Below are 18,612 nucleotides of genomic sequence, written 5' to 3'. Positions count from 1 at the left end.
TGAAGATCTCTGAAGACCCATTCTGAAGATCTCTGGGCTTCATAACATTAATCAAAGATATCATGCTATTGTTTTAAAAGAGAGAAGTGGGCATGTTGGCATCAAGAAGAATAAGGAGAAAGGTTTCTTTCGATTATAATCATTCCAGGCTGGAAACTTTCCAATCCAGGGTCAACCTAAAAAGAAATGTTGGAAGATAAATATATGCTTTAACTAAGTCCACAAAAGAAAACCCTGGAAAGCAAATATATGGAAGGATGTGGTAATCTCACTTATCATCATATTAAACATCTAAAGAACCCACATCAGTGAAGATAGATTGAAATTACATTAACTGTCAAAGGTACTAAAGCACACATAAGGTTAAGACCCCCAGACTCACTTACACATTCAAGTCTTCATGGATGGCCACTATGTGTCAGTCAGTTCAGTCACTCGGTCATGTCCAGCTCTTTGCGACCCCATGGACAGCAGCACGCCAGGCTTCCCTGTCCATCACCAATTCCCAGAGCTTGTTCAAGCTCATGTCCATTGAGTCAGTGATGCCATCCAACCATCTGACAAATGTTGGGATGTAGCAACAAGTCAAGTACAAATGATCTCGCCCTCATGGAGCTTAGAGTCAAAACCAGTGTGGCCCATGTTCTAGGAATGGTGCTAAAATTTATTTTCAGTAAATCATATTTCAGAAACAAAATGAAATCTCTTGTGTTGCATTGTGGAGGAAGGAATGATATAAGGGAGTAAAAGTTTTCTACTATTTTCTGTTTTTCTACTCAAATTTAGTTTTTCAAGGTAAATTATTCACAATTTATTGTACAGTGAAGTGCCAAATAGTGATTTCAATTTGAAATCACTATTTGGAAGCCAGAAGGATGAACTGAATTCAATTTTCAGTTTTCACAAGGCACAGATAAATCCTGATCAACTGTTAACATCAGATGGTTTAACAGCCCCAGCTAGGCTTGCTTAACCATCCTCTTCCTTTTCTCTCATCCCCAGACAACACTGTGACACCCTTACAAACCAATTCTCAATGGCTTTTCAAAACTGCATTAGTTGTCTTTCCTCTCCCCTAACATACACACACACACACAGAGCTTATGAAGACTGAAAAAAACTGAAGGCGTATTTTCCATAGCACTTCAGCTCATGGTAATAACTTCAAGATAAATGTTGACTCACAGGGAAACAGCAGCCAACTGGAATTGTAACTTAAGAAATGAAATTAAAAGCAAGACCTTATCTGCAAATACTAGTTATTTTTCTGTGCTGCTACAGGGGTTTTCAGAGTCGGACATGACTGAAGCAACTTAGCAGCAGCAGCAACAGGGGTTTATCTTCGCCACTGAGATGGAACACATTTTCTGACAGCATGCTGCATAATTAGGAAAACAGTTCTAAAGATCCTCTAATTAAGGGTGCCATTTTCAGTGAAGGTGAACCCAGGTCTAGCCCAGGAAGTTGTGACGGACACAAGTCCCCTCCCAAATCATTGAAGAAAATGACACCTTTAACCTCTTCTTGTTGGAGAAGGCAATGGCACCCCACTCCAGTACTCTTGCCTGGAAAATCCCACGGTCAGAGGAGCCTGGAAGGCTGTAGTCCATGGGGTCGCTGAGGGTCGGACACGACTGAGAGACTTCACTTTCACTTTTCTTTTTCATGCATTGGAGAAGGAAATGGCAACCCACTCCAGTGTTCTTGCCTGGAGCCTGGTGGGCTGCCATCTATGGGGCCGCACAGAGTCGGACATGACTGAAGTGACTTAGCAGCAGCAGCAGCCTCTTCTTGTGAGCCTATGGAGGCCCATGGTAAATGTCTGCATAATCCCTGTCCTTTCCTATAAATTTCCTACCCCTAAGCAAGGGATGTGTAACTAAACTTTTTTAAGCAGCGACATATGATGATGATTTTAAACTTTGATTAGGAGCTCTTGAAGATAATTGTCTCTTCCTGTTTCATCCTCAAGTAAGATCTCCCCTTCTCTAATTTGGTCACAAAGTGGTTTCCTTTTAAAAGGACCATTCGAATTTTGGAAAAAACAAGAAGAAACAGTAATCACATACCACAGAATATGGGCACGGAGTTGCTAATAAATTTCATTGTCCTCTCACCTCCAATCCTTCTGCTGTCAAAAAAGTAGAAAAGAAGAAAAGCTAACCAGAAATCTAAAATCGATAGTGCTTTTGAATCAGTTAGCTCTTGTTCAGAAAGGGAGAAGGAGGGCAGAAGGGGGGGCAGCGACTACTCAGTTCTCCCATCCCCTTAAAAAAACGTCACTTACAGATTAAACACCAAAGAGCACAAGTCTTGGTCCATGACCTGGCTCGGACTCTGCTCTGCCTCTTTGGGGTAGACAGGCTTGCTTTACTTCATTTGTCAAACCACAGTTTTATCCATAAAATGATGGTGCGAGGACAGTACCCAACACTCAGTAAGTGTTCAATTGCTGTGGGTAGAAATGTTTCTAATAAGAATTCTCATAAGAATGAATAAACATTGATGATTTACCATGTAGCAGGCACTAATAATTTTAATCTGTTCATCAGTCCTATAAGGTAAGTACTATTATCCTCCCTGTTTTAATGACTAGAAAGCTAAGGAACAAGGATGTTAAAAACACTTTCCCAGAGCCACAAAGCTACTAAGAGGCTAAGACCTCACTTGAACTCCAGCAGCCAGGTTTCAAGCAGCGCAGTCTGATAGACCTTCGTCCCAAGATTGAAATGTTCTATAACCTAAGTTGTTCGACATGGCAGCCACCAGCCAAATGAGATGACTGAGCACTTGGAATGTGGCTGGTGTGACTAAGGAATTGCATTTTTTATTTTCTTTCACTTTAATTCATCTAAATTTAAACAGCCACGTGTGATTCGTTGCTACTGTGTTGGACAGGCCAGCTCAAAAGGCTACACTGTTAACTACCGAAGATTAGGCCCATCCAGTGTGGGCATGAGACTTCAAAAAAGATAGTAACAAAGTAGGGATTAATTTATTTACACATGTAACTATAATGTGGGAGAGCATTATCTCATTACTAGCAGTATACTGAGCGACTTCACTTTCACTTTTCACTTTCACACATTGGAGAAGGAAATGGCAACCCACTCCAGTGTTCTTGCCTGGAGAATCCCAGGGATGGTGGAGCCTGGGCTGCCGTCTATGGGGTCGCACAGAGTCGGACACGACTGAAGCGACTTAGCAGCAGCAGCAGCAGCAGTATACTATTGTCACAGTCATATTCTATTTGCCTTCTTCCCATGTGGCAAATTGTTTTTATCACAGAAGTATTATACTGTTAAAAAAGGTAAGAAACCAAAAGTGTATAAATCTATTAAGTGAAATTTCCTCTTTCCACCACCACTGCCTTCCCCATCTTAATCCCCTTCAGAGCAGAACATACAAACATGCCTATTCTGAGTATATATATACAATACTTAAGTGAACCTAGAAGGATCAAAATAGGATCAACTTCCTCTGTTGTTCTATAGTGTTTTCCTTGCTGAAACGTAAATCTCATTCATTCATCCATGTTGATTGCATGCATAGCTATTGGGCTGGCCAAAAAGTTCATTTGGGTTTTCCCATAAAATATTATAGAAAATCTGTATGAACATCTTTGCCAACCTAATACCTTACCCTCTCCACGGCACCCCACTCCAGTACTCTTACCTGGAAAATCCCATGGACGGAGGAGCCCGGAAGGCTGCAGTCCATGGGGTCTCGAAGAGTCGGACACGACTGTGTGACTTCACTTTCACTTTTCATTTTCATGCATTGGAGAAGGAAATGGCAACCCACTCCAGTGTTCTTGCCTGGAGAATCCCAGGGACGGGGGAGCCTGGTGGGCTGCCGTCTATGGGGTCACACAGAGTCAGACACGATTGAAGCGACTTAGCAGCAGCAGCAGTAGCTATTTCACTGTATGGCAATACTGCAGTTTATCAGTTCTCCACTGATGGACATTTTGATTAATTCTAAATTTTTGCCTTTAAAAATAGTATTGCAACAAGTGTTCACTCAGCATGGAGTTGCTGCTCTGTTAGACTGCTCCTTAAAAATGGTTCAAGAGACATTTCTGTTTGCCTACCCAAAAGACACACCCTCCTCCATCTTGTCTTTACTAACTGAATAAATTCAAATCAGGGTCCACTTCAACTCCTCATGAGTCAGAATGAAGTTCTGTTTGGTCCAGGCCAGTCATATGGTTCCACTTTCACTGGCAGTCATTGGTTAATGGCTGAGCATCCAACTCGATTGGCTCCAATGGGAAACAGTGTGAAGTGTCTGGGCCTTTGAGAAAACAAGAGGCCCTGGGACATTCTCCTGTCACATCCAGAGTTGATGCAGCCTTCACACAGCTATGAGAGGACCTAGTCTGAGAATGAGGCAAAGGAACTGGAATGGCAGAGGGAAAAATGGGAAAACCCAAATCCTTAATGTGCTGATGAGCTGCTGAATTAACCACCCCTTGAAGTCTCCCTCCTTCTGGGCTTCTTGTCAAGTGAGCTAAGTATTTCAGTCATTTGAGTTTGGGTTTGTAATACTTAGAACCCAAACTATTTCAACCAATGCAAATGGGATTGCTGGTTGAAAGGGTATGAAAGGAGTTTTATTCTGATAAGTACTCTAATCTCTGTTTAACCTTTTCATAGCATTAATATGAAAAGGACCTTAGTGGTTTGGATACATCTTCCATTCCCTAGGAGCTTCCCTGGTGGCTCAGATTGCAAAGCATCTGCCTGCACTGTGGGAGACCTGGGTTCCATCCCTGGGTTAGGAAGATCTCCTGGAGAAGGAAATGGCAACCCACTCCAGTATTCTTGCATGGAGAATCCCATGGACGGAGAAGCCTGGTGGGCTACAGTCCATGGGGTCGCAAAGAGTCGGACACAACTGAGTGACTTCACTTTCTTTTCTTTCTCTAGAATGGGAGCTTTATTACTCCCATTAATAATGTAGCTTTATTAGCTACAGTAGTCCAAGTATATTTAAACAGCGCATCCCTCAGTGTCCCCTACCTTCTGATGCACACAGATGATACTGTGTGTGTGTGCTCAGTCGCTTCAGTTGTGCCCAACTCTTTGTGACCCCATGGACAGTAGCACACCAGGCTCCTCTGTCTGTGGGGTTCTCCAAGCAAGAATATTGGAGTGGGTTGCCATCCCCTCCTCCAGGGGATCTTCCCAACCCAGGGATGGAAACTGGCTGGGTCTCTTATGTCTCCTGCATTGGAAAGTAGATTCTTTACCACTAGCACCACCTTTGTAATAAATATAAAATCAGAAATCCGGCCAGACTAAAGATGGGAAACTTCCAGAACTGTGCTTCCTAGACTTTCTCATATAACACTACATATAGTAAATGATAATATTTTAGGGCACACTGGGGTAAAGATAAAACTGTTCAAAGCCAACAGTTTTCAGTCTAAGGGCTCCAGCTGCCTGGCCTCCCTGAGGGCAGAGGAGAACAATATTTGGCCCACTTGAAACCAATTCATGGAACACAAACTGTGAGTGATACTCTAGAGAGATTTATCGTATCTCATTAATTCTAAGCAATGTATTTTTTCACATTTTTATCTCTGAAATTAAGATGCATCTTATAACGGATAACACCTTGTAAGTACTGCCAGCCAGGCAGCAGGTGTCATCTCACTGACATTTTCTACCTTTGCACAAATTCAATCCGAAAATCTTCTGTAGGTCCCTTCTGGTAAGGCCAGGAAAACCCCAGCATCACGGGAAGTTATTGTCTGATGGGTAGAGAGTTTCAGTTTGGGGTGACGAAAAGTTCTAGAGATGGATGACGGTGATAGTGGCCCAACAGTGTGAATGCATTTAACACACTGAAGTATACACTTACAAATGGTTGAAATGGTAAATTTAATGTTATTTAAATTTAAAAAAAATTTAAAGGCCCAGCATCAATCTTACACAAAAGGTATCAGTGGCTTGGATGCAGAGACAACAGTGGGGTACCCTTCTAAGAAACAATTCATCTTTACCTGTGCTCTTATTGGCACAGAGGATGAGACTATGTGAAAAAATTAGCCATTGAGGATGCTGAATATGAGGTTCTAGGAAGACTTAAAGCAATTTCTCTCTCTGATAGTTTTCCTTGTTATGTATGCACAGGAGGACAGGAGACACACTTTGTTTTGGCAATTCTCTATTTGAGCCTGCAGATGCACCTTCTACCCTTTCCTACTCATGGAAGGCTGAACTCTATGGACATTTGGTTCCAAGTTTCTACTCCCTTGGGCTTCCCAGATTACTCGAGTGGTGAAGAACCTGACTGCCAATGCAGGAGACATGAAAGACGTGAGTTCAGTCCCTGGGTCGGGAAGATTCCCCTGGAGGAGGAAATGGCAACCCACTCCAGTATTGCTGCCTGGAGAATCCCATGGAGAGGGAAGCCTGGCAGGCTATAGTCCATAGGGTTGCAAAAAGTCAGGTGCGACCGAAGCACCTTAGCAAGCACACACACAGCAGGCACACACACATCTACTCCCCTGGCTCCTCTTTACTGGGCTGTGGGTTGGTCATAATTGCGTTCCTCCACCACAGGCCCCAGATCCTATGCTATGGGACAGCTGATTTCTACAGCAAGGGTCCCTAACTTCTGGGATCTAATGCCTGATGATCTGAGGTGGAGCTGATGAAATAACAGAAACAAAATGCACAATAAATCAATGCACTTGAATAATCCCAAAACCATCCTCCCCCCACCATCACCACTCAGGTTCCTGAAAAAAACTGTCTTCCATGAAACTGGTTCCTGGTACCCAAAAGACTGGGGACCACTGTTCTACAACCTTGGCTCTCTCCAGGATCTGTTCTTCACCCTTTGTGGCCTGGAAGTGGTACCTGCTTTCCATGCCAACCAACCCCAGGGCATCTAACTCTTTCCTACTGGTTTCCCCCAACCCTGCCTACACCCTTTGTTTAGTATTCTTTTCATCAAACCCTCAACAGTCCTCCAACTTTTGAGGGTGCTCTTTGTTTCTGGCTGGGCTTTAGAGGGTGATTTTTGTTTCTGGCTGGGGTTCTGCGTTTTTTTTAAATCATATCTTAATTAATCAAAGAGTTCTTTAAAATTTCCTTGAAAACCTAAGTGACACATAAGCACTGTGTCATAGTTTAGTTGGAAGCACTTTTTCCTTCTTAGTGACACATAAAAGAAGGTACATCTTGAAACTGTTGACTTCTCAGATTTGATGAACTAGGATAAAATTTCCAATATACCATAAAGAGTTAAGGAGATGTTTCTAATATTACACTTCCAGAATTTACTTGAGATGATAGCCAAGCAAGTTTAATATTTCGAAATATCATACACAGTGCAGTTTAGTGCCAATTTCATTCCCTGGGTGAGTACGACCAGCAAAACGTATGTAAGGGCCTTAGGAGCAGGCTGCCTTGGAAGGTTGCCCTTGGTCAGCTGGTCTTCCTGCTCAGTCTGTCCACACCCCTCCTGTGCATCCCACTGGCTCTTGTTCTGTTCCCTGCTTTACTCTAATAGCTTAGAAACTGGCTCATCCACCTCTAAACAACTCACACTTCTTTGCTGCCAGAATACATCTAAAAAAGCAGAGCTCATCAGGTTTAAGATCCTTTAGTTACTCCATTTCAGGATCAAGTTCAAAAATTTAAATATACCACACAAGGCCCATCATGGTCTCCCCCTCCCAACCCCACCCGCCAATCTCCTTAGCCTCATTTCCTGTCACTCACTTGCACATGACTTAGCCTGCCACACATAAGAACTTGCAGACTCCTAAACACATCATACTGCTACACATTTTCACAAATCTGTACTTGCTGTTCCCTTGAACTAGAATGCCCTTCCCTCCATTCAGCTACCTCCTACTTATCCTATACCACTCAGCTCAGTTATCACCTGTTCTGGGAGGCTTTCCTGGACGTTCCAGGTTGAGTGATCAGTAGTTCCCAGCACTCTGAGCATCTCACACTACACTGAAACTGCTCACATCCAGGGGCTGACTCATGGTAGGAATGCAAAGTTATTCAATGAGTACATTAATAGAGTTATTTTTTATTTCTATTGCTTTCTTTGTACTGTATCAAGCAGGACACTTTGATGAAACTTCTGTTCTCTCTTTTCAGGATTCAACTCTGCCCAGTGGCAAAAGTGACCAGTGGACTCAAAATAGTAAAATAATGCTTAAAGTAGTGCTACCACAGGGCCTTGGGAACCAACCTCACATGCTAAAGATAGACGAAGATTTGCATTGAGGTATAAACCCTGATTGTATTCAATGCTTTTAACTTTGAACCCTTCAGGCTTTACCCTTTGCTGTAACCAACTAGACAACTGAATGATACCCAGTACAGCACAGCTGCTAAGACTATAGACTCTGAGCTAAGTCTAGCTGGGCCCGTGCCTTGCTTTAGCCACTGACCAGCTTTGTGCTGTGGTCATGTTATTTAACCTCTTTAAAGGCTGTTTCCTTATCTGTAAGATGGAAATGGCATTAACAGAACTGACCTTAGAGTAAATGATTTAACAAGTGAGAATGTTTATAATAGCACTTAGCATAAATAAAGTACTATTTAACTACTAGTTTTTTTGTTTGGTTGGTTTTTTCCCTATTAAACGGTAAAGAGAGGCATGTCTGAGGAGCAAAGCAGACAAGTCATTTCAAGAGTAGCTTTTTGCTATGGTGAAGTCACTGCTAGCTCTCCTAGCACCAGTTAATAAAGTCACAGGTCAGAATCATGAGACCTTGTGTCTAATGTCGCCAGGGGTCTGCTGAAGACACACCATCCTCCTTCCATCTGGTTCCGCCAAGGTGACCAAAGCGACACAGGTTTTTATTCCTGACATGTCATGTACAGCAGGGTGCACAATGAGTTGTCTTTTTCTTTTCCTGCCCACAGCTTTAGTTTTTTGAAGGTTCCTCTGTGTCTGTAGCAATTATGTCATCAGAGCACCCTGTATGTACTCCCCAAATGAATAAGAAAAATTTAAGTCAAGTAACAAGAGAAGTTTAGCGGAAGAATCATTCCTGAAATCACATGGGGCCTAGATGGTGGACTCCTCTGGCTCTTGGGAATCCCAAAAAACGTGTCTACCCCCCAATCCTCCCCTCCACTATCTGAAGAATGTTGGGGGAGCACTTGGGAGTTCTTTGGAATAAGCTTTCTTAGAAATGCTAGGTTACCTAGCATTCTGCTCCTAGAAGGTGGGGTTGGGTATTAAATTCAGGTGAGGAATCAGTGACGTGTTTCACCAGTTTCTCATGGGAAGATTTTTCTAGCACCCTATTTCCCAACTTTTGCACTTGAAAATTAAAAGGTTCTTTTTAAAAAGTGAAAGGCTACCCATGTTTAATAATATATAGTTTCCATTGCACCTTAGATTATTCACTTGAAATGTTGAAAATAAAGATGAGGGCTGGGCCATGCCAAGGAAGCTGCTGGTGATGGTACCCTTCAGCCTGACGATTCCACTTCCAATAGCATTCTGCCTCCCTAGCACTTCCCGTTCTCCTCTTCCTGGCATGATTTCCCTTCTTCTTTGATATTTTTATTGTCCACTTCTGGCGCAAGAATAACCTCCAACCTGGTATTCTGGCTTATTTGTTCACTCCCCAATCCTTAGCCTCTAGAGTAACACCTGATACTCAGGAGATGACAAGACACAGGCTGCTGAATGACCAAGGTCAATGAGAAAATACTAAGTTTATCTTAAGCACCCCCAGCTTGCCCATTTTCCTGCTTCCACCCCCATCATCCTCAGCACCAGAGTATACCACAGCCCCATCTACTTAGTCCTTTAACTCACCAGCAGTCACAGGCAGGAGACAAAGCAAAAGATTCCTAAGCAAATCATTAAAGCATACAGTGAAAGCAGACATGATCCCACCAGGGGACTCCAAATCTTAACCTTCTTCGGAGGTGAGACCCTGATCTCATCTCTTTGCTTGGATGACTGCTCTCCCAGTCAACCACTCCACAGCCCCACCCTCAAAGAGTCACCTTCATTCTCTTGCAAGGCCGGTTTAAATTTTGTTGTTTAGTTCTTTTAGAATATCTTATGGACATATTCGTATACAAATATCAGGGGGAAGAATCCTTTTTACAAGTAAGCACATCTTATATCTCAAATGAATACAAGTACATGAGTTTGAAATACTTCATTTTACTGCACAGATATGATCCAGCCATCTTTGGGGTAAAGGATTGAAGAACTGAAGCAAAACAGTCACTGATGATTGAAAGGCAGGCGAATGGATAATAGCCACATAAAAGAGAATACAGGATGTCTTAGGATGAGGACACACCATTCCTGTGAAAAGCAACTAAGTCTTACCATTAAGCTCTGCTATCAAGCAACTGAATACTTGTCCCCTCCCTGCCCTCCATTGATCCTTCCTCCATTATCACCCTCTCTGGATGGAAATGGTGGCTTTTACAAAATCAAGGACCTCTCACAGACACAAACAGGTAACCACCCCCCCACCCCCACCCCCAAGGCTTCTGAAAAATCCTAAAAATTACATCAAAATTGAGTCATTCCTTCACTTGACTGTCAGCAACATGGCACATGAACTGTTTCCTTTTTACTCACCACCCTGTGCCGTGGGCCTGGCACCCAGCAAACACTTCAAGCATATTTGCTGGATAAATGCCTTTGTTAACACAAAGTTTTTGTAATTCTTTGGATCAATCAGCTCTCCAGCCAAAAGCTCATAAAATCAAAATAGGGCAGTGTCAATGGAACAGGACTATACACGGGTGCCAGTCACTGGCCCACTGCACAGAGCAGGCTATTGACAGGAACTCCCCAACCAAAACCCACATTCCAGCAATGAGGAGCAGTGTCTCCAGCGAAAAGTATCTCTACAGCCCCAAACAGTAAATATTCCCCCCCATCTGCCTCTCAAAATTTTCTTGACAAAAGTGCTTCCTTTCCATTAATAAAACCTATTTTTTAAAATATAAAAGTGAATTGGACCTAAATCAGAAACAGAATTGAGACTAGATCGCCAAACTCAGTCCTTGCAGGATCTCATTTATCTAGCAGGTCACTTGAGTAAAAGGACCATTATCCATGGCTTTTGTACAAATACATTTTCTTCTTCAAGGGTAGAGTTTAAATTCCTGTAAGGCACTGCACACCCACACACCCATTAATAAACCTGTGGCTCTCCTCTCCTCGCTCAGTAAGTGAAGTCGGTCTTTTGAGTACCTTTTAAATAACCTTGAAAAGCCCAAACCTTTTTTTTTTTTTCTTTCCCCTTTCTTTCTTTTTTTAAACCAAAATCTCTGCAGTCAGGAGTCCACCATGGCAAAATGAAGGAAGGGAGATTCGGATTTCGGTTTAAGCCACCGGCTTCAAGGATGTTGACCACTTTCCCCACAGTGCTTGGACCCCTTCTGGCCTCGCCCCTCCCCCCAAGGGAAAGGCGCCGCGACGTGGCCACTGGGGCTACCCGGTCCCGAGTCCGCCGACGCCCTCGCAGCGGGTGATGATGGTGGTGGCGGCGGCGACGACGACCACAGTCCCTAGAGACAAAGTTCTGTAGTGCACTGACTTCTATCATATTCAGAGTCGGAGTGTCTCAGAACTTTGCCTCAAAAGACCAAACTGTCCTCCTCCAGAAGTTTCTTCCTGCAGGTGTGCTCCCCCACCAACCCCCAGCTAAAACAAAGAACAACTCGTTAAAAGCAATTTAGCTCAGGATGCGACCGATAATGGAACGGGTCATTAATTATGGAAAGTTACTGCCGCAGTCAGCAGGAGCAAATGCCCAACAAAAATGGTGTTTCAACAGCCCGGTTCGACAAATTCTGGTCTCAATGTCACAGCAAGCGGGCTGCTGCAATCACACACCCTCCCCCGTCTTCCAACCCATCCCAGATTAGAACCTACTCCCGGTCGAACCCCACCTTCTCCTCGGTCCTGCTATTTAAACTTTTGCAAGCTGCTAACTCACTCCACCTAACTCGTGGCAACTTTTTACCTTCCCTTCTGGAAAGTTGGTGGGGGAAGGGGCTGCCCGAAGACGAATTCTCGGAGCTGGAAAAGTTAAAGCAGGGGGAAGAGGGACGAATACAGGCTCGGGAAATGCCCCGCGGATGGGACGGCCCAGGGAAGCAAGGCAGCGCGGGGCCTCCACAGCGGCCCCCCTTCCCCCAGCCATTCCCACCACTCAATTCCCGGTCTTCCCACTGCCCGCGCCCAGTCCCAGAACTCGCGTCTATGCAGTCCTCTCCCCTCCGCTCCACCCACCCACTCTTTGGGATTCTCTCTGCTCCAGTAGTTAGCGAGCTTCCCGCTGATCCCCTGTACTTCCCCCTAGGACACACCAGCCCCTCTGTTCTGAGCCCCCGCCCTGCACCCCCGGCCCTTGCAGTCTCTGCGGCCAAGCGCCCTCCCAACCCCGACAGCCCCCCTCCCCCTACATACCGCACCTGAACAGCTGTTGCACCCGTGCAACAGGTCTGGAAAGTGTCTTCCCCACCTTCCCCCCCCCAACCGCTCGCCACAGTCCCCTACCCTACAACCCCCCAGAACCAGGGCCGGAGGGGCAGTGGGGTGCACAGGCGGCTGACGAAGTGCGGGATGCCCCGAAGCGCCGGGGACTGGGGGCGGGTGGTCGGGCTCCGGCCTCCCAGGGCCGGGGCGCCCTCCCGCGTGGCCCCTCCTGCGCCCGCCACAGGCTCCCCAGCCTGCCCCTCCAGCAGCAGCAGCCAGGCATTCCCGGGCGGGCTCCCCCCCTCGCGCTCCGCTCAGCTCCCTTCCATCTTGACTTTTGCCGACGTGGAAATTTTGGGTTTGGAGACGACCTGCGCTCTTATTGGCTGCCGGCGGGCGGGGTCGGAGGTCACGGCTGCTCTCGCTATTCCGCGCCAAGGGGAGCCGCACAGCGGCTCGTGTCAAGTCAGCAGGTTCCCTCCGCCTCCCCGGGGTCACGTGCGCCCCGGGCAAGCCCCGGAGCCACCTCCTTATGCAAATACAGCGGCCGCGCCGGACTGGGGGCGGGACGGAGGCGGGAGTAGGCGGGGGCGCGCGGGGCGGGGGCGGGGGCGCGCGGGGCGGGGGCGGGGGCGGGGTTGCGGCTCGCCTGCGGGGCCGGGGAAGGGACCGGGAGGGGCGGGGTGCTCCAGGTGGCCACCTGGCTCGGCGTCCCGCCACGCCCCTCTGCCACCCCATCCCACCCCGGCTCCGTGCTTTTTCTGCTTCTAGTGAGTCTGCTGGACCTTGTCCCCCGCTAGCCCCGCTGGGCCTCAGGAACCCCGGCTTTTGTAAGATACCCTTCACTGCCCGCTTCCTCCCGAGTCCCTTCCACCAGACCCGAGCCGAGCCCGATTGGGCCGCGGGTCTCCTAGACCAGGGAAGGGGAGACAGCCAGCTGCCTGCAGGGCTGAGAACGAAATGGAAACCTCGAGGAGGGCAGTTTCCTCCTTTGGCAGGGAGTTGAGAGAACTAACAGCGAGATTCCCAGTCAGAGAATTCTGGGACAAAAGCGAAATCAAGAATTCGTCAGGGTTAAAAGTACTCCCTTTTAATTAACTGCCTTCTGCCTCTTCCCACCCCCATAAAAAGAAACCAAAATACTAAAAGTCCTGATTTAAAAAACAAGCAAACGAGTCTACAAGGACTAACCGACAGGCCGGTCCATCTCCACCCCGCCCTCTGCTGAGTACTGGGCAGCCGAGAGTGGAACCCAGGGACGCGTTCTCCTCCCTACATCTGGATGGAGGTGTGACTTCGGGAGCTCAGAATTCCGTGAGAAGTCACGAGGCATGTAAAAGCAATCAATGCCTAACGTGGTTCCCCAAGCATGCCAAGGAAGGTGCTCTTTAGAAAGAAAGGGAATCGATGAATGGCCACATGACCAAGACCTCTTCCTTCCCTCCCCCTTCCCCAAGGAAAAGAAAGTAGCAGCAAATGCAAAGGTAAAGCCCATATTATAAATGCTTACTCTGATGGTTATTGTAAGATCTGCCAGCTTCTAGTCACCAAGGAAAAGGACAGGGACTGCATTAAAAAAAAAAACAAAACCTTTCTCAAAATTGGCCTAATTATTTTTTCCTTCGTGTAATAAAATATCTGTATCATTTTAATCCTTTGTCGATCAAAAGTCTGATACAGAAAAGCAAAAGATACATTTTCATGGGAAGATTCTTACCTGTAAAATTCTTCCCATCCTCTCTTCTTAATTTACTCTCTCCTTCTCCCCTTTCCCCCTATGGAAAGATAAATCATTGCTCCTTCCAACTGTTTTATCCTCAAGGAGCTTTTCCACTCTCCTTTCTCTTTCCTCTGCACTCTGGGTTTATCTGACCCTTCCCGGCTTTGCAGGGGCCTCTCCCTTGGCATTGTCTCGTCCAGCCCCCCAACCCCTCCTCGGCCAAGGCCTGCCGGCAGCGCTTGGTGGGCCTCGGAGTTGGTCCTGGCTCTGCTGCCTGTTCAGTTGTGTGCACTGGAATATTGATTTTTCAGTGTGTGCGCGCCGGCTCTGTAAAAATCAATATTTCAGTAGCTCGAGCACAGCGCAGGGCAGTGTAATGGAGCCGGGCTGCTGATGTAACGTGCGGGGTCCACCCTCAGCGATTGAGGTCAGTCAGAAAATGGCAGTGTGTTTTCCTATTTCATTGTTTGCTTCAGAGGGAAGGAAGGAGTTTGCATACAGCTGTGTACGTCAAATTCCAGGACAGAGTAACCTTAGTGCTGTTGGGTGACCTGTGAACCAAAGTTAGAAAGTTATACATTCTTAGGCAAAAGTGGGATGGAAACCTCAGATTATCCATTCTAAGAACTGCTACATAAGATATTGGGAAGGGGGAGGTTATCGGCTGCCTCTATGCTACCAAATTTCACAATGAGAAAAGAAAAGAAAAACAGGCTGTCTCCAGAAAGGACTAGAGTTCATCTTTGGATGAACTGGACATATGGATCATTATTAATTAATTATTAATCTACAGTCCTTAACATATGCTTTTGATTAATGAGGACAAGAGATTTCTGGCATGATTTAAAGAAAAAAAAATAACTCTACCAATTTAGGGGCCATCCTCATGACATTTGCAGCAAATGTGGAAGGATGCTGGGCTTAGAGTCAGGCCAGTGGGTTCTGGCCAAATGTGCTCCACTGGGGTAGCCTTTCTAATCCCCTCACCTCTCTGAGCCTCAGGGACTCTACCTACAAATTAAAGGGTTACACTAAATGACCTCTATACATTCTCTAGCTCTAACACCTATGATTCTACTGGAAAAAAAAGATTATAGTTAAAACCTTCAAAAACAAAAATAAAATGTAGTGTATACCATGGGTAAGAAAAATAGACTAATATCAGAAGTGCTGCAGAAACAGAAAGTCTTGCTCTAATTGGGTATTTTACTTCTTTTAAGTTCTATTCTAGTGCAATCTTATGAGAGTAATCTGGTCCTTGTTTTTTTTTTAAATGCACTTCTTTTGAACTAGCATTTCTAAGAGTTTTTCCTAAAGAAATTATTACTATCACTGGAAAGATGTTTATCACTGTTAGTTTTAGAGCACTGAAACATTAGAAACAATGTAAGTATCCAATAATAGGGACATGTATTAGATAAAATATGGTATTGGGTTGGCTAAAAATTTCATTTGGAGTTTTCAATAACGTTGTCCAAAAAACTCAAATGAATTTTTTGGCCAATCTAGTAATTATTCAGTGTAACACAACTATTTAGTATGATGGTACTCAGTGGATATTAAAATAATGTCAAAGATTTACATTGAAATGTATATACTATTTAAATCTCTATGTTTATCTCATCATGGTAAAGGAGATGGGCTCTGGAGCCAGCTGGCCTGAGTTCAGATCTCGATCTACTACTAACTGGGCTCCCCAGTGGCTCAGTGGGTAAAGCATCTGACTGCAGTGCAGGGATCTAATCCTTAGATGGGGAAGATCCCCTGGAGGAGGGCATGGCAACCCATTCCAGTATTCTTGCCTGGAGAATCCCATGGACAGAGGAACCTGGAAGGCTACAGTCCAAAGGGTCGAAAAGAGTCAGACCCAACTGAATGACTAAGCACAGTCTACCTCTAACTAGCTGTATGGCTGTGGTCAGCTATAAACTAAATACATTGGTTTTCTATTGCTGCTGTAATAAATTACCACAAACTTTGTGGCTTAAGACAACACAGATATATCAATATCATTTTACAGCTCTGGAGATAGCCCAAACTAGCTTTCACTAGGCCAAAATCTCCCCTATGTAGGCTCACAGGGAGAATCTGTTTGCTTGCCTTTTCTAGAGGCTGCCTGCATTCCTTATATCGTGGCCCTATCCTCCGTCTTCAAAGCACAGCACACCAATCTCTGCAGTCTGGGTGGACTTTCATCTTCCTGTCCCCTTTTTAAAATGATCTTTGTGATAATACCTGGATAATCCAGGATAATCTATCTCGAGATTCTTAATCACATCTGATAAGTCACTGTTGCCAGGTAAAGTAACACATTCTTAGGTTCCAGAGATTAGGACACGATGTCTTTGGAAACATTATTCTACCACATAGGGCTAAAATCAAGGTGTCAACAGGGTGGCAGCCCTTTCTGGAGACTCTAAGGGAGAATTTGTCTTTTTGTCTTTTCCAGCTTCTAGAGGCTTCATGTATTTCTTGGCTCATGGCTGCTGCTGCTAAGTCGCTTCAGTCCTTATTCTTGAAAGCCAGCAATGGCTGGTGGAATCTTTCTCAGATTGTATCACTCCCACACTGACTTTTCTATCTTCCTCTTCTACATTTAAGAACCCTTGTGATTATGTTGAGCCCATCTGGGTAATCTAAGATGATTTCCCTATTTCAAGGTCAGCTCATTAGCAACGTCAATTCCATCTACTACCTTAATTCTCCTTGGACATGAAACATAACACATTCACAGGCTTCTGGGATTAGGATGTGGACCATCTTTGAATGGCTATTCTGCCTACCACCTTCAGGATAATGGTAATAATCTGCATCATGAGGTTGTGAAGAAGATCAAAAGAATCAACAAACACATGTAAAATGATTAGAATAGTGCTTGGCACACAGTAAGCACTCCATACTAATTATCCCATAGTCAGCAATCTGTAATAATTATCTATTACATTATTATCTGGAAAGGAAATACAGAATGTATACAGGAGGTGCATCTAGAAGGAGGGATTAAATTGATTTTTACTTTCTTTGTTTTTGCTCATATTTGTTTTTCCCTTTTTTTCCATGGCCAAGTATTACTTGAGCACTTTTAAAATTTTTAAATAAAAATACTGCTGCTGCTGCTGCGTCTCTTCAATCATGTCCAACTCTGTGCGACCCCATAGACGGCAGCCCACCAGGCTCCCTTGTCCCTGGGATTCTCCAGGCAAGAACACTGGAGTGGGTTGCCATTTCCTTCTCCAATGCATGAAAGGGAAAAAGGAAAGTGAAGTCACTCAGTCGTGCCCGACTCTTAGCGACCCATGGACTGCAGCCTACCAGACTCCTCCGTCCATGAGATTTTCCAGGCAAGAGTACTGGAGTAGATCGCCGGTGCCTTCTCTGAAATAAAAATGAGACAAACCAATAAAGGAGGTTGTCATAGTAAAATGGGAACACAATTTGGGGTTAAAAGGTTCAAGTACTCATCTCAGTCCTACTGATGAACACAAATTGTGATATTGAACAAGCTGTCTTACCTCTCTATAGGTCAGTTTTTCTCACTGGTAATCTGAAGGAGATTTACAATATACTTTGCAAGGTCCTTCCAGTTCTAAATGCCATACATCTGAGATTTTAAACATCAACAAGTTGATAAATGATAGCAAACACTGCTTAGTATATAAAAAATGCTACAAAATTAGTAACGAAAAAAGATAGCCTTATATGAATAAAAGAAGGGGTAAAAAGCATAAGCAAGCATTTCACAGAAGAAAAACGAATGGTAAATAAGCATAGGTAAGATGTTAAACTTCATTTCAGTTCAGTTCAGTTCAGTCGATCAGTCGTGTCGGACTCTTTGCAACCCCATTAATCACAGCACGCCAGGCCTCCCTGTCCATCACCAACTTCCAGAGTTCACTCAAACTCATGTCTATCAAGTCGGTGATGCCATCCAGCCATCTCAACCTCTGTCGTCCCCTTTTCCTCCTGCCCCCAATCCCTCCCAGCGTCAGAGTCTTTTCCGATGAATCAACTCTTCGCATGAGGTGGCCAAAGTACTGGAGTTCCAAAGAAATTCCAGGGCTGATCTCCTTGAGAATGGACTGGTTGGATCTTCTTGCAGTCCATGGGACTCTCAAGAGTCTTCTCCAACACCACAGTTCAAAAGCATCAATTCTTCGGCGCTCAGCCTTCTTCACAGTCCAACTCTCACTAGTAACAGGTAAATGCAATTTAAACCTTCAGTGAGATATTTTATACCCACTAGGTTGGCAAAAATCCAGAAGTCCAACAGCGTAAGTGATTGGAGATGATGTAAATGAATGGTAATGCTTGCTCGGTGCTGCTGGGAGTTGAAATTAATACAACTACTTTGGAAAGCAATTTGACATTCCCTTATATTGTAATGATATTCCGTTTATCATGTAGAATTGAACATGGATGTCCTGATGTCCAGCCTTTCCACC

The 18,612-nt window shown here is 44.8% G+C and overlaps 2 non-coding genes across 2 annotated transcripts; one reads left to right on the top strand and one right to left on the bottom strand.

Annotated features, from left to right (window-relative positions):
- Positions 1-11,540: 11,540 nt before the first annotated feature.
- MIR148A (microRNA mir-148a) lies at positions 11,541-11,608 on the bottom strand. Its single transcript, NR_031269.1, has one exon. It is a non-coding gene; the product is annotated as a microRNA mir-148a (primary transcript).
- On the top strand, positions 11,546-11,606 carry MIR148D (microRNA mir-148d). The gene has a single exon (NR_162340.1). It is a non-coding gene; the product is annotated as a microRNA mir-148d (primary transcript).
- Positions 11,609-18,612: the final 7,004 nt, after the last annotated feature.

The sequence above is a fragment of the Bos taurus genome, chromosome 4, assembly GCF_002263795.3.
Source record: "Bos taurus isolate L1 Dominette 01449 registration number 42190680 breed Hereford chromosome 4, ARS-UCD2.0, whole genome shotgun sequence".
NCBI classification, from domain to species: domain Eukaryota; kingdom Metazoa; phylum Chordata; class Mammalia; order Artiodactyla; family Bovidae; genus Bos; species Bos taurus.
The sequence above is the reverse complement of the archived record's forward strand: the minus strand, read 5'-3'. Positions and strand labels throughout refer to the sequence as shown.